We start from the raw sequence: 15673 nt of genomic DNA on the forward strand, positions 1-15673 counted from the left end.
GAGTGTGTTCATTTGACTCAAGTTCATTAACCTTCAATGACACCTGAATGATGAGGAGCCACTTTTATGATATTGTTGAAGGAAATCATAGACGACTCCATCTGCTTTTTTTATAATCCCATCAAGTATAAAAATGGATTGTTACATGTTTTGATGTTCGAGGCTGCTATAAAAAATATCCCCGTCATTTTAACAAACCTCTGTTGTTATTATCAATTACTCTTGTTGCTATTATGCTTCGTGATCTGCCTGGAAACATTGGCTCGTTGTTAGCGTTTTTGTCCAAATATCTAATGCTGTGCAGCCTCAAAGCAATAAGTATGAAAGTGGATTTAGACAGCCAATCAGCGTTACAGGAACTTTGTCTTGGCAGAAGTCTTGTAACTTTGAAGAAGATTATTTTGAATATAATGCAAATAAACATAGCTGTTCTGCAGTCTGAGGCAGACACTGGTGATGAATCTCGTATCTGTACATCTAAAGGCATCCTTCACTGAGAGGCGCACACAATCACAAGAAAATAATGCCTACATGCCCGCACGCACACACACACGTAAGCACATGCACATGCACACACACACACACACACACACACACAAAATCAGATTCTCCATCTCTGCAGGTGCTGTCATGGGCCCACTCTTCAGCCTCCCATCTTTCCTCCCAGCTCGCCTCTCCTTCCTTTGTTCCCAGACTGCACACCGTCATGTCCAGGTCTTGCCTCTGGGGAGTTCAGCCTGGCAGGAGGCTTGTTTTTAGAGCTTTGCTCTTTTTTTTTTTTTTACTTCTCTCCTTTCTCCTTCTTGGGTTTTTCGTTTGTACTGGTGCTGGCTAATTACCGGCACATTCTCCTCCTGCCAGCAGCGTGCTGCTGCTGTCGAAACCCCCCCCCACACACACACACACACACCATCACTTCTACCACCACCTCCACCCCCACTCCTCTGTTTCTCTCTTCCTCCTCTTTAGGAGTGAGCGGAGGAAGGAGGCGGAGGGGAGGGCCAGGTTACAGATGTATATTAATGAAGCAGTGAAGGGCAGGGGGTGACTCATAGAGAGGGAGAGAGCGAGGGAGTGAAAGAGGAGCAAGAGGCGATTTGCATGCAGAGACGAGATTCACCGCTTCTACAATGCCTCTCTCTCTCTCTCTCTCTCTCTCTCTCTCTCCTCTGTCTCTGTCTGCTTCTCTCTCCCTCCAAATCCTCCTCCCATCATCCTGCATTCTCTTACTGTTTTAGCTCTCTCACCCTCTCTCTCCACTACTTCCTTGCCTCTCCTTTGCTCTCCGGCTTGCTGCCACTGCTGATTTGAATAATTCAGCACAAGCCGGTATTCTCCAGGGCCCCATTGTCTGCGCGCGGCAGGAGAATGAGAAGGAGAGAGATAGGAGAAGAGGGAGAGAAGAGATAGGTGGGATTGCAGGGCAGTGTGTGTGTGTGTGTAAATGGAGAGGGTGGAGGCAAGGGTGGGGGGAGGGAGGTCCACGCTGCCTTCTTTCACCTAGCTGTGGCGTAAATCAGCACTAATGAGGTAGAGGAGGAATACCGAGGCCTCGTAACACACTACAGAAGCTTCTATTTTTTCCATGCAAACGCACTAACGCACACAGGTAGACACACATTTAGCAGTCTACATGCATACGATCACCCATAACCTTCATTGCTCTGCTGTGTTGTGGTTATTGACTTGTTGCTAACCCTCACTCCAGCGCTATCAAAAGGAGGAGGAACGCAAGCAGAGAGACAGAAATGTTGTCATAAGAACACACAGGAGAAAAAATGGCATTCGTTCTTTGCGTTTGTGAGTTGGCTTCAAATATAAAACACTTAAAAGTGAAACAGACCTTTTTAGTAATTGTTGTCATAAGAAAGAAACTTTCTGCCCTTTTGTTTTCAGCTGGAATGCAAAGTGTGAACAACTTGGTCCAAAGCAAATCCTGCATGTGCACAGCAGCTCTGTAGTGCAGATCTGCTCTCCCTCTCTGGAGGTTTTCTGATGTAACATATTTGTCCTGATGCTGTGACCATTTTAGTTTTTACAGCTGCTTGAGCGAGGACAATTTAGCTTCGTTTAGTGCAAAGAGGAGGTCTGTCTGCTTATCACATACCATAATTTGACTTTTCCACCCTTCTCAGAAATAGATAATCAGCTTCTGATTGAATCCTGAAAAAGTGGAGGCTGAAACCAAATGAGCACACCAGGCACAACAGATGCTCTCACATTCTGTCTCTTTTAGCTCCCTTTAACTTTGCTTTTAAAACCTTGATCTCCACTGCACATCTCATCTCCTGCCAGCCCTCCGTCTTACCATCCACCCACAGATTCTGATATTGGGGAGTGGGCCCAGAAACTGTCCCATCCATGAGAACTTTCCCTGACAACAGGCACCACACACTGGACTGAGATCAGCTGAATGCGACAAAGCTCCGGAGATTGTAGTCTACGCTGCTGCATCTTTACACCCAACTGGTGATTTGTTCCCATAAGAAAATATGTCAGTAATAGCTCCACCTTCATGAATATGGACCAATGTGGAAGCTTTGTACTGTCTACACAGTGACTTCAGTCAAGTACCTCTCTCTTAGGAGATGACATACTAGTCCGTCAGATGTAGGGTTTTTAGTTTCTCAGAAAAAAAGAAGAAGAAGAAGAAGAAGAAAAGAAAAACATATAATGTCTAGACATCAAAGGAATGACGCAAATGTTATGAAAGGGCTTTCTTTTGTAAGTCTTGTGAACTCGCTGTCAGGCATGGGTAAAATGTGCATTTTAAAATGTTTGGAAGGGTAGACTCAAACCGAGTATTGCACATTATTTCTATCACATCTTCAGCTCTATATTTGGCTCCTGTGGGTGAGGAACTCAATAAAAAACAATGAGCATGGGGGAGGAACTGATTCCCTGGGTACATTTTATAACTGTAATAATATAATCTGGGGAACATTTATTGGGTTATTTATCTGAAATAACAAGCTAAAAACATGTTAGATAGGCTCAATTAAGCAGCGAATCATGAAAGCAACGTAATGCTGGTGCACTCTTTTTCTCTTATCTCAGTTTCTGCTTATTCGCTGCCCCCCCCCCCCTCCCCCCCAGCTCAGCTATTAAAAAGGCTCAACCAATAGCTGTTTGTTAGCCATCAGGAAAAGAGGAAGATTTTTACCTCACACCGTCACGGTTGAATGAATTTACCCACATGAGTGCAATGGTCAAATAATCAGCTTCGGGAGGATGCTTAACCAGTCCAACTTTATCCCTGGAATAATTTTAGTCAATGAAGGGAGGAAGGGGAGACTTTCACAGTTTGCACCCGCTCACTTTCGCTGCGGCCCCCCCATCACTAGTCTCGCCAAAAGCAATGGCTGGAGGAGGGTGGAATTCCTCAAGACTTACTGCCAATTGGGAAGGTTTGAAGACAGAAAAAATTATTTAAAAAAAACAGCTGTATCAAATGTAAATGATGTTGCCTTACCTGTTGTGGGGATTATGTGTGGCTATTACTGTGGCTATTATTACTACGTGAAGAGAATTACAAATGTAGTCATCATCAAGAAAGAAAGCAAAAAAGAAACAAGGAAAGTAGGAACGTATTCAACATCTGTTTTGCAGCTGGGAGTATTTCTAAGGGACACCGGGAGAAAAAGGAATTAAACACAAGAAAGGGGGAGGTGGGGGGATCTCTGGGAAAGCTGGAAGAGAAGACAAACACGGGATCCAACATGGCTGGACTGGATTAAAATGGCTGGAGTAAAGAACACCTTTCTATTTACCCAGTTTGAACTTGCATGTCATACAGCTCTGATGTCTCTGCCATGATTAACTGGAATCTAGTGGAGAATTAGACTTCACATGCTGACCTTCTCTGGAAAAATGAGGTCATTTGCACCTTGAGCAAAGTTTAACATAATAAGTACCACGTTTACGGCAAATCGGGGGGTTCGTGTCATATGCAGCTGGTGACAAATGCCAAACTACCCGCTTGATAGCCGCTTCCTAACAGCTATAAAATGGCAAAGAGCACAGACCACAAACACCAACAGAGTGTAGCAAAGCCCCAAGCCCGGCTCTACAGGGCCTGACAGTAATCAGGAGAAGAAGTGAGTGCTGAGGAAGTGTCAACAGAAACAAACCCTGTGCTTCGTTTGAGCCAGACTGAGCTGATAGCTCATTGCCAGTGGCATAATTTAGATGAATGGTGGGTGCAATCCATCAGAATCAGAGTATAGCTAGAGTTAGTATGAGCGCAAGGAGGAAGAGGAGGGGTGCGACCCTTTCCTGCGCTCGCCTGCCAGTAACGGTATCCCATTACCCTACACCTGTTAACAACACCAATCCCCTTGTATAAACAGTAAAGTGATCCACTCATTGAAGGCAGAGGGACAGAAAGAGACAGACGGTGGGATTGAGGTAGGAAGAGAATGCAGAGAATGGGACAGGAAAAAGAGGAAAGAGCAGATGAAGCAGTGGGGATAAAGAAATGTTTTCTTGTTTGATTTTAAAGAGACTAGCACCTCTGGACATGATGGATGAACCCAGGGTCTGGAGAGACAAGTCATGGACAGATGGCTCAGATGCAAACTCCAACAGCACTGCAGCAGCCTTTACAGTAAAGCAACAGGGACATCTAGTGGCACAGAGTGTAACTTCCCCAACGCTCTCAACGTGCATTTGGAACGTGCACTGATTTTATCAAAGCAGCTTTAGCTTGAAACATCTTTGAAAGGCATCTGTCTGTTTTCATTGATATGTGACAGGTGCAATTAAAAAGTTAGAGGCAACAAATCAAAATTAAAATCTTCATTTATAAACATAACCCTTGAAATTGTTTAAAATGTGTACACAACATTAAGTAGGCTGCATATCTGAGTATTTTGTCTACATTTTATTGTTGATTAAAGGAGTAGATGTCAGTTTTGTCATAGCAAAGGACGATATATTAAAAAAACAGGTTTATTTATGAATGAAAACAGCTGCTGTGTTCATTTCTTTCTTAAGTTTTTACATTCGGTTACGGCACAAGTCAACCACATTCCTCACCTACCTTTGCCACAGAGACGATCCCTCAGCAAAGAGACATTTAATGAGATACAGAGAAGAATTGTTAAAGCCACCAAGTTGCCACAGTCTTCCTCTGAAAGGCAACTTTTATGTGTGTTTATTTTATTGTTCCTGAATGGATGGCTCATGTGAAAAAAACCCTGAAAAAGTAACTTTTAGGTAAAAGCTATTGACTCAAGCGGTCGGCTAATTGCCCATTTTCAGGCAGTGAAAATAATGGGCAAAAAAATAAAGAGCCATCCAAATTTTTACTAAATTACCCTCCTATAGCTTGGGAAGGTATTTATAGTCAGAATGATAATAATAGTCAGAAAAACACAGCGCTGTGACCTGGCAGATTAGAAGGTAACCATTAGCAGTTTGATAGCTTCAGGGCAGTCGAGTATCGACCCACGTGTAGCTGCATGCTTTTGTCATTCTTGTTCACTGTCGGCTCGCTCGCTTTTCTTTTCTTTTTTCCTTTTCTGGAGAAGGAAATAAAGCTCTTTTCATGGCAGATGGCTGTTTTTCAGCTAGTTCTTCTCGGCTACAGTTTTACACCACTGACACAGATGAGGCGAGCTGCAAACAGCACATCAGGGCTTCAGGACTGAGGTGTGGACAGGCTCGCTTTCAGTGTTTCGGGAAATGTAGGTGTCTGTGGCATTGTCTGTCACACTCATCCTTTTATGCAAAATCTATTCCCTGTTTGGCTTGTGATACTTTTATTTTGGAATACTTATCAGCAGCACAAAGCCTTATTCAGATTCCTTCACAGGGTAAATGTACAGTTCAAAATAATAATGCAGCAGCTGCACTGACATGCCCAAACATGCCAAAATTTATAAAAATGCATTTCAAGGAATCTGTTGAAGAGTCGATTATATCTTTGGGTCTTTGGGGAGTTTTATAAAGAAATGGCCAAAGTGGGCTAAGACTAAGTCATTATTCGGCCTGTGAACTTCTACATCATCATGTGTCGTAAAACTTTCAGCAGAGTGTGCGCTTGCACAAAAGCTTAAATTTGAATTGTGTGCGTCTTTGGGGTAACTTCTTAACAACAAACCCAGCGCAATTGTCTGGAGTCAAACTGTGACTTGTTCTTTAAATAGAAGCTCCAAAAAATCAGAGACAGGGAGAATTAAGGAGTGGGAAACCAGCGGGAGAGCAGGCGTTCAATCACTCCCCACGCAGAAGATATAAAAAGTCTCCAGTAAGAATTCGAATAAGTATAAATGTAACACACATTTCCAAAATGACCATCAGCTCTTTGCAGAGGGCCCAAATTTTGCATCTAAGACAAAAATGAAAAGCTGAAGAAAGTTGATAGAGAAGATGAAATGTGAGTGTAGAGCTCGCCGCTGTGTGCAACATTGTGCTTAAAGGTGATTCCTCTTTGGCTTCAGCATCGAGTCCTGCTGCCTACTGCCTTCACACCTGGCTTTTTTGTATGCACAAACAGGATATAATGAGTAAATAAGGGTCTCGTGAGCTTTAGAGGCCAGCCAAGATTTTTTTTCCTCAAGCTTACCAGCTGCTGTTTTTAGGTTTATATTTAGCGTAAAGATAAATGAGTGGTGTTAGTCTTCACTATCTCGTCACCATCAGATACCTGATAGTGGTTTCTTCCTGGTAAAAATGAGTTTGTGCTTACTCATTGGGGTTGTCGGATGGTTGGGGTTTTCTTTAAAATACTGTAGCGTGTTCACAGTACAAAGCACCTTGGACTATTTTTTTCTTGTAGTTTGAATTGAAAACCTGAATTGATTTAAGTCCAATTTTATCTATTTTGCAAACAAACAAAAAACAGTCAAATTGTGCTTTTCAACATGTCAAATTACAAAACTGGTGGACTAAAAGCTTAACAGTTTGCACAGGTAGTGAAAGTGGGGTGCTTTTAAGCTAAATATCACATTCATTTATAAAGCTATTAGAATTATTGTTATTATTTTTTATTTTATGGTGCAGTGAATGTGTAATAGCCTATTAGAGTTGATTACAAAGCAGCGGATACTGTGGGAACCTGTGACCTGCGAGGAAAATCATTCAGGAATATTTTAGCTTTAAAATGAAATATTTCCTATTCCAGCGCTAATGACAGTCCAGCTACCCCACCATCACCCCCTCCCCACTATCAATTCATCTTATCAGTCCACAGTATCACTTATCAGTGAGTTTGTGTAAATGGCAGTGTGTGGGAGAACAAGTGCTGCAGCTCAACTAACAGCATTCCTCCTCAAAGGAGTTTCTCCTGTCCTTCCTTCCTTCCTTCGTCCCCTCCCTCTCTCCTTTCACTCTCATATTGTGTCTCTAACGAGTCACGTCCTTCTAGCAATTATTATGAAATTAAAGCTATTTTCCACGGCCGATGTTTGCCCCGGTAATAACCACACCGAGATAGGCTTCATTCATTTAGCGTTTTAGTTCAGCTCAATTCCTGTCGCATTAGCAAGAGGAGCAAAATCAGAGTGTCACTCAGATATTCTGCTTAATGGTTTGGCGATGGCCTGGCCCCTTTTCTTTTTTTCCCCCTCCTTTTTCTTTCACGATCCCCCTAACCCTATCTCTCTGCCAATTACGCTGTTTAATCTATATGTAGATAATGGTGTCCAGGACCTCCCTGTTGAAATGTCAGGTGTGAAGAGGTTATTAGCTAACTTTTAATTACTGTCCATCATTCACCAGGCAGCAGGACAGATTGGTCTTCTCCAGCTGTCCGCTTATCTGGTCTCCGAGTTGGGTGGAGGTGTGGAAAAGAAAGACGTTTAGGAAGCACCAGGTCTTCCACTTAATATCACCATTTTTTTTTTTTACATTATTAACTAGACTTAGTGTTTGGAAGGAAGACACAGAAGCGAGGAGACCAAGTAGATCATGTGTCATAGGGTTTAATAGAAGCTGTCCATAAGGTGAGTTGCTCAATGGAAGGTGACTGTGATGCTGTGATGGCACTGTATAATGTGCAAACATTTTGCAGAAAATGTGCAATCATTTTAGCATCAAAACAAAACAATCTCTGCTTTCCAAAAATCTGAAAATAGTTGGCGCTGGTTATCAGAAATGCCAGTCTACCGACACTTTTGAACAACCTGCATTCTAGTTTAAAGTGAAGCTTAATAGAGATCAGCTAGATCATAAACGTTCCAGCACAAAAATATTTTATGAACTCCCCCCAGTTCATGTGTCAAAACCTATGTTGTGCGCTGAAAGACCAACAACCCCAGAGCCACAATTTAGTACCCCTGTCTTCAGCACTTGTACTTGCTCTGCTGTATTGCTCCAGCAGGGAAGCAACAGGATGACTAGTGCAGACAGATGCCAAGGAGAGTGGCCTTGGAATTGTCTGTGGAACTGTTGCCGGATATGGTGGAAGAATTGGACTCAGCGTTTCCCAGCAAGACACAACCGCTGAAAAGACTGATTTCTGATGGTTGGTGCGAGACCATTTGATTCAAGACTGTTGCACCTGTACATATAATGTATAAGTTGGACTTCTAGCCTGGTTTCAGTTTTAGTTCTCGTTGTTTCTTTAATGCCCTGGGTTTGCTTTACTGCTACGAGCACTCCTTTTTTTTAGCTGCTCTCTACCCGATGGAAAAGGAACTCCCTCTTCCTTCTGCTTGTTCCTCTTCTTTACATGTGTAACTTGTCTGCTTCTTATCCAGACTGAACTGAATAGGAAGTCTCCATTAATTTCCACATACATTTTTGCAAATGTATGTGGAAACAGGACACAGGTTGTAAAGGTTCTACAACACGACAACAGCGCACATACAGCAGGCCTGGAAATCACTTTTCCCCCTAAAAAATAGAAAACCTGAAGAATATTGTAACTAGATTCACGTCTTCATTCAGGAAGCAGCGACACGTAAAAATACACACTTGCAGCGAGAGCGATCTCTTTTCAGTCCTTGAACTGTCTTTCAGTGGTTTTACTATTTTAAGCTCTACAGGGCAGAGCACTGCTGATTACAGTGCCACAAAGAGAAATACTTCCCGGGCTTAGGTTTTCTTCTTCTTCTTCCTCGCCATCTTTTACAGCCTACACACACATTCCGCTGGAAGTAGCGGAGCTGTTATTTCAGCAGGCATCCTCCATATGATGGAGGCTCTGGTTACAGAGGGCTGCTTCTGGATCGCACACATAATTACGCACGCACACATGAGCAGTGTGCTAAGACATTCCTTATTTTATTCAAACAAAGAAGAAAACGGAAATGGATAATTGGTAAAAACTTGCAGAAATTCTGACACAATTAGATAATTGTGGAAATTACTGATTGCTTACATCAACACACACATGCACACAAGCTCTCGGTCTCTGCCTCTCTCTGTCTTTGGGACATAAATGTCTCTGTGGTATCCAAGCCTGTATAAACTTGAGCATTAGTGTGTTTTCAAAACTAACCATGCGCTAGAGGACATCATTAAGCCGATTAAGGCTTTTCATGCAAACATACCTGCCTTTGAACTGAGGTTTGTGTGATATTTAAGACTTTAAGTGGAGCCTCACTTTTCTGCGCGGGGTTTTGTGTGTGTTAAGACTCTGCTTTCAGAGCTCTGCGGTGAATTACCGCTGACCCATGAAGACCCCGGGCCCCCCAGCTTCTGCCTGTGGAAACCCCCCTGTCATCTGGATCACATTGGGCTCAAATGGGGGGCAGAGCAGAACCCAGTGTGTCTGACCCATGCAGATCAGGAGGATGCTGGAATGAAGGTCCACTGCGGTGTGTGTTTCGCTCTTTCTGTCTCTGGCGCAGACACACAAACCTGTATGACGTGATGGATCTAATGCACACATTACAAGCGAGTTTTAAAGCAATACACTCATATCCTACTAACATTACTAACCACTTTTGTTTCACCTTTGAGTTGTAACACACTTTGTGTATTTGTAAAATCAACATTGCTGAAAATGTGGTTTAAAAGGAATCTTAAATGCAGTGTTTGAAGCAGGCCTGATGTAAATGTGAAGGAGTATCAACAGAATAGTTTGAAACATTGCCCCATCACAAATATGTGTCCGCTTGACTTAAATATAAGAAGAAACCTGTGCTAGAATTTACATCGTTTTTATCTCCCAACATGATGAGTTGCTGCCCCCTGCTGGAAGTTTGCATCCATGAAAACAATGCAGTTATTTTAGACAGTTTGTATGTATGAATTCACAGGAGGAACATGGTGATCTGACTGATCAGCCAGACACATGCATAATATTTAAGTTAGTTTAGTAATACAACCACTTCCCACTTTGATGCCAGCGCTTCTCTGCCATTAATGATGATTTAAGGATCCATGACATTTCTTTGAGAGATAAAGTACTACAGGTATGTAAGCATTTCAAGATAACCAGAGCTTCATCATTTGACCTTAACCAGATCCTTTTTTTATACCTGAGCAGCTGTCAGAAACAAATACAAAAGATAAATGTTGAATGATGTCATCCCTGTTATCAGGTTAAAAAAAGGTTCTTGAATTCTTAAAGGTTGTTGAGGCACTGACACAATGAGTGTGTTGCAGTGTTTATGGGTCGTAAACACATATCGTTACACTAACACTCCTTCAGCTCCCAACAAAATGAACTAGTAGCTATTTACTTTATGCAAAATATGAAGCAATCTGGTCATTTTTTTCTATACTCATTGCTAATATTATTTATGTACGTATTTACAGAATATACATGCACATATACATATATTATGCATATATATTTATTGCTGGTTGTGAATTAATAATAAATAATGTTACAAATCACTAGCAATATTATTTTCATTATTTTTGATGCAATATTGTCTACTTTATGGTTTATACATAGTATTTTATATTGAATTGGAGCTTATAAGATGCAATACCAATTGTGTTCTGATGGCCATTGTCTTCACATTTTAAAGCAATGTGTAACCTTGAGTGTCATTGCTAATCTGCGCTTGTTGCTTAAAACTAACTCCACGCCGTCTGTGACCGAAACAGGACAGGAAACACGGGCCCACAGACTTATGACGAAACGCTATGTTGCAAAAAAAATTTATTAACTGGATACAAAGTTTTAGAAACAAAAGTTACAACATTACAAAAATATTCAGAAATTGTTCATGAAACAGTAAACGATACAATCACTATCAAATTATTGTTTTTAAACTTTATTAACACATTTTCTTAGACCTCCTGCTGTTCTTATGGACATTTTGCTTGTATTGCTTTTTTGTTCTTTTCAAAACATGATTTATGTCAGTGTAAACATTAATTAACATGCTGCTTCCACATAATACATAAACTGAGAGGTTCAAGGATTAGATTTAGGCTGCAAGAGTATTTGGAGGTTTTCGCAGTGCTCACTGCCAGTTTGCAACTTGTTTGCATTTCCACACAAATACACCTCTTGTACACACTCGCTCTTCTCTCTCCCTCTCACACACATTCAAGCACGTTGTTGAATTTCATTCTGTTAGTAAGTGACGCATCCCCTCGATGCTGGGGCGCTTCAACAATTCTGAGCAGAGAGTTATTGATTCTAGTTAATTTTTGTTAGGTTATGTGTTCATTAGTAGGTTAGTTTGTTAGTTTGTGGAGAGCTGTTCAACACTCTTCTTTTGGGTTAGTGAATTGTTTTGATGACTGTTGTTCATAGTAGGTCTGTCCAGTGGTATTGCTGGGCATGCTTTGATTTACTCAAAGTTTAGCAAAGAACAGCAAACAAAGACATTAGTAAGATGGACATTTACAGGATCAGGACTGTTAGTATCAGCACCAATCAGGAGTTAGCACTGAGGTGTGCTCAGTTTCTGTCTGACATCACCGCCCGAGCTGACAACAAGCCAGGCACTCACCTGCAGGTTGACCGCACTGAGCACGTACAAATGTAAAGGCTGACCTCTCTGAATCTGATCACAATCGTTTTTGCGATGATTGCTCGTAAGTGTGTGGTCAACCCAGTTTGATGTCAGCAGCTGTTCCCGCTTGTCTTTTCACCTTGAGCTTAATCGCTTTCTTTCCCTTTCCAAGTCCCGAAACCCTTCTTGACATGCTCAGTGCAACATTTTTCCCGACTTTAACGATTTATTTAAACTTCTAAAAGAAGGGATGCAAAATCATGCAAAGGAAGTATATGCGCTGCAGACCGCGGGCAGAAAGCAGAGGGTTAGTCAAGTTAGGGTTAGAAATGCCAGCCAACAGCATTCTCAATACAGGTTAGTAATCCTCCAACTGTTAGCACATATATTAGTACTGTTAGAGATTAGTGAGATACTGTTAGTACAACCCAGATGTGGGTAAAAATCTATTTACGCATAATTATTAGCATTTGCTGAAATTGGCTTCAGTGTGAAATGATAGGACTGCAGGCATCGGGACAACTTAATTAATGCCAGCGGGCATCGTTTAGAAAACTACAGACCATTAATTTCCAATGGCATCCTTGTGATCTAAATCAGCATAATAACTGCTACTTCAGTGAGGTTGTAACAAATGCTAAGAACCATTTGTAAATGTTGTTTTATCCCTTATCTGGTACATCCAGTGGCTAAAAGAATATAGGCCTGTTATTGAGTGTGCAGCTGTGAAAACAAAAACCACAGTAAAGCAGCTTTTAGCTTCAGGCCCGTTACAAATACATTTCATCTGACTGATAAGAGACACATGCAGACATACGTACAGGGTACATGCAAAGAAACACGTGCACTCACGTAGACACTCCCGTAACACACACACACACACACAAGTGTGATCAACTTTAGAGGTTTCCACACAAACAAAAACATACTGTGTGAATGGCACATTGGGAACTTGTCATTTTCACACAATTTAGCAGCTTTTTTTTTTTTTTTTTCAAATATCAGAGCTTTGCACAAATCTGTCAGAGTAAACTCCAGCTATGAAAAGACACAAAATAGAGTCTTGGTGAAACACTGCTCGCTTTGACTGAAGTATCTTATATAGGAAGAAACCATCAGAGGGTTAGAAAGAGTAGAGGTCACCGCACGCGTCACTGTTTTTGAACAGCAAAATAAAGTCAGAGAACGGGCCAGGACGCGCTTATTACTTACAAAAGAAAAAAAAACTGTATCAAATTATTCTGTACAACACCCATGAAATATCTCCCTGCTAAATCTGAGCACACTGATGTTGACCACGAAGCAACAAGTGAACTACTGTTTTCACTGATTTGCAAAAGCAGAAGTCATCTCTCAGTAGGGAAACACTGGAACACGGACTCGCTCTTCTGAAGGTGCAGGGCAGGGAAAATGGCACCATGTGGTCATCGCTGCAAGACAAGTCACAATAAAGGGAATTAGGATGGTATAGTGTAGTATAAAATAATATAGATATAGCGAATGATGGCATGATTACAAAGATATAGTTTTGTACTGGTTTGAAAAATATTGACAAATATTTCCTTTTCTACAAAAATCTTGAATAAAATCACCCGAGGGGCAGATTATGCTAATATGATTTGGTCACATGATCCAATTTGTGGTTTATCTCACCTCTTAACCATAATCATGAGAAAAGTACCATATAGCAAGCATAATAATAATAATAATAATAATAAATGTCAGTGATTAAGCACATAACTGATCTCCCACGTTCTATCTGGTCTTCATTTATCTGTCCTCTGTGCCAGCATAGAGGCTTAACACAAACACACAGAGACACACACTCACACAAAAGCATGACTGAGTCCATAAAAAACTGGCTCTGTATTTTATATTCATCGGCACTAATATAAGAAGTCACTGTGTACAACATAAAAGTGAATGTGGAGGAATAAAAGTCAGTGGTATAAATCTGTGGCTAGATCCTGTACCAGTCCATACGCAGCACAGTAGAGGGCAATGGAGCGAAGCCACCGGGAGTACAATGAAGTCCTGTCGAGCCCCCCCAACAATCTGCTTTTTCCATCGATGTAACTGGAGAAGAGCACACAACACAAAGCAGCAGAAAAAAGTGGGACACAACCCAACTGTCCTCACAAGATCCCCCAGGTACTGGTTGTTCTTTCATCTTTTTTTTTTTGTTTCTTTTTACTGCTTTATATTTAGTATCAGACACGGTGGACTGAAAAACACCCACTGTAAAAACATATGAGTCACTTAGGATAGGAGTCAGTAATATCAGTTATCTAAATGACTGAGTAATGCTATTAAATTTCCGTGTGACCTCCCTAGAGATGATAATGACGACAATCCAGTCTGTACACATAACCTGTCCTGCTGTTGGTTCCCTTCTGGATCCTCCCAGCATCCTGTGTGTCTCTGTCTGCAGCGCTGTGGATGAATCCACAGGGAGTACCTAAAAGGCAAAATACTGAGTCAAATGGACTTGTCTATATACTATATACTATGTATATACTTCATATATACTTCATATTAGATGTGACTCTAATATTAGAAGATCTAAGTTAAGGCTGGGACTATTTGACATTGCTCTTGGCAAATCAGTGCAAAAATAATGACTACAGCTTGTTCTCTGCAGATTAAAGACATATAGGGTAGGTTGCATCCTGCTGTATTGAGAGATGTATTGAGATTAAAAATAACTACAAGATTATTTTTCATATTCTATGGTAAACGAGTATACACCCTACAACCTACAAGACATATTCTCTATAATCTAGGCCCTCAACTGGAGGGATTAAAGGAGTTAGTGTTTGCCTAAAAACATAGATCTTATTAAAGGATTGGGAGGGATAGAGGGGGGTAAAAGTTGAATGCAACGGAAGAGCAGAATAATTGGAAATAAATTATCTATTTTTTTTTTCCTACCAGTGATCTCCGGGATCCACGTCCACCTGTCACCAAACGATAAGAAAAGATCGCTCCTTCTTCGCCTTTTTTTCTGCTTTCTTCGTCTTCCTCTACCAGGCTGACCGCAAGCCGATCAGACGGGAAAACAGGCGTCGTGTGTGTGCGCAGTGATTACGCCCGCACTGAAAGGCTGGTTGGATCGAGTGGCAGCACGCTACTAACACGAACCGCGGCTGTGCGTCCTCTCTATATGGCTGCCGAGCGGAGAGAAGCAGATGTGGGAGTGCCAACAACAGCTGCGCACTGACGGGAGTCCAGTCCACGGAAAATAGGATAAAGTGGAGTCGGAAGCCTCGGGACAAAGAACATGAGCGGAGGGTATTAATGAGAACAGTAACTTCTTTCACTCAGCGCGCAGACCTGAATTAATCGCTGGTCTCGGTCTCCAGCTGCTGCCACAGGTTTATGGTCTTTTGTATGCGCCCCCTTCATCCACCATCTGTGTTTCCCGGGCAACGAGAGGACTGCCTGCAGGCACCACCAGCAAGGCCTGCATGCAACCACCTCAAATCAAGGCACACTACAGTGCTGTGATTCTGCTTACTGTAACATAACCAGTGGTTGATGTTTCTTCATTGTTAGGTGCTTTCTACACGTACACACGCATAATCTCACACCTCTTCTTTCGCCTGCTTTTCATTCACTCATCCAAACTGGTGTTTGAACAATATTTCTTATCTTCTCTGTGCTGTGATTCAACACATTCAATTTCAAATAGCGGGTACTCGACTAAAAATGCCAAGTTTACCAGTAAATCTCAGCAAATAATAAAAGCTCTTAAAAAAAACTGGACAATTGCCAACTAAATACTTTTTCAGACACCTAGCTATTAT

General features: G+C 41.6%; 1 long non-coding RNA gene across 1 annotated transcript; it reads right to left on the reverse strand.

Moving 5' to 3' along the window:
• Positions 1 to 11045: 11045 nt before the first annotated feature.
• On the reverse strand, positions 11046 to 15362 carry LOC145432314 (uncharacterized). The gene is made up of 3 exons (XR_013912602.1): positions 14799 to 15362; positions 13841 to 14325; positions 11046 to 13297 (listed from the first exon to the last, which is right to left on the reverse strand). It is a non-coding gene; the product is annotated as an uncharacterized LOC145432314 (long non-coding RNA).
• Between the last annotated feature and the right edge of the window lie 311 nt (positions 15363 to 15673).

Source organism: Astatotilapia calliptera, chromosome 12 (assembly GCF_964374335.1).
Source record: "Astatotilapia calliptera chromosome 12, fAstCal68.1, whole genome shotgun sequence".
Taxonomy (NCBI): Eukaryota; Metazoa; Chordata; class Actinopteri; order Cichliformes; family Cichlidae; genus Astatotilapia; species Astatotilapia calliptera.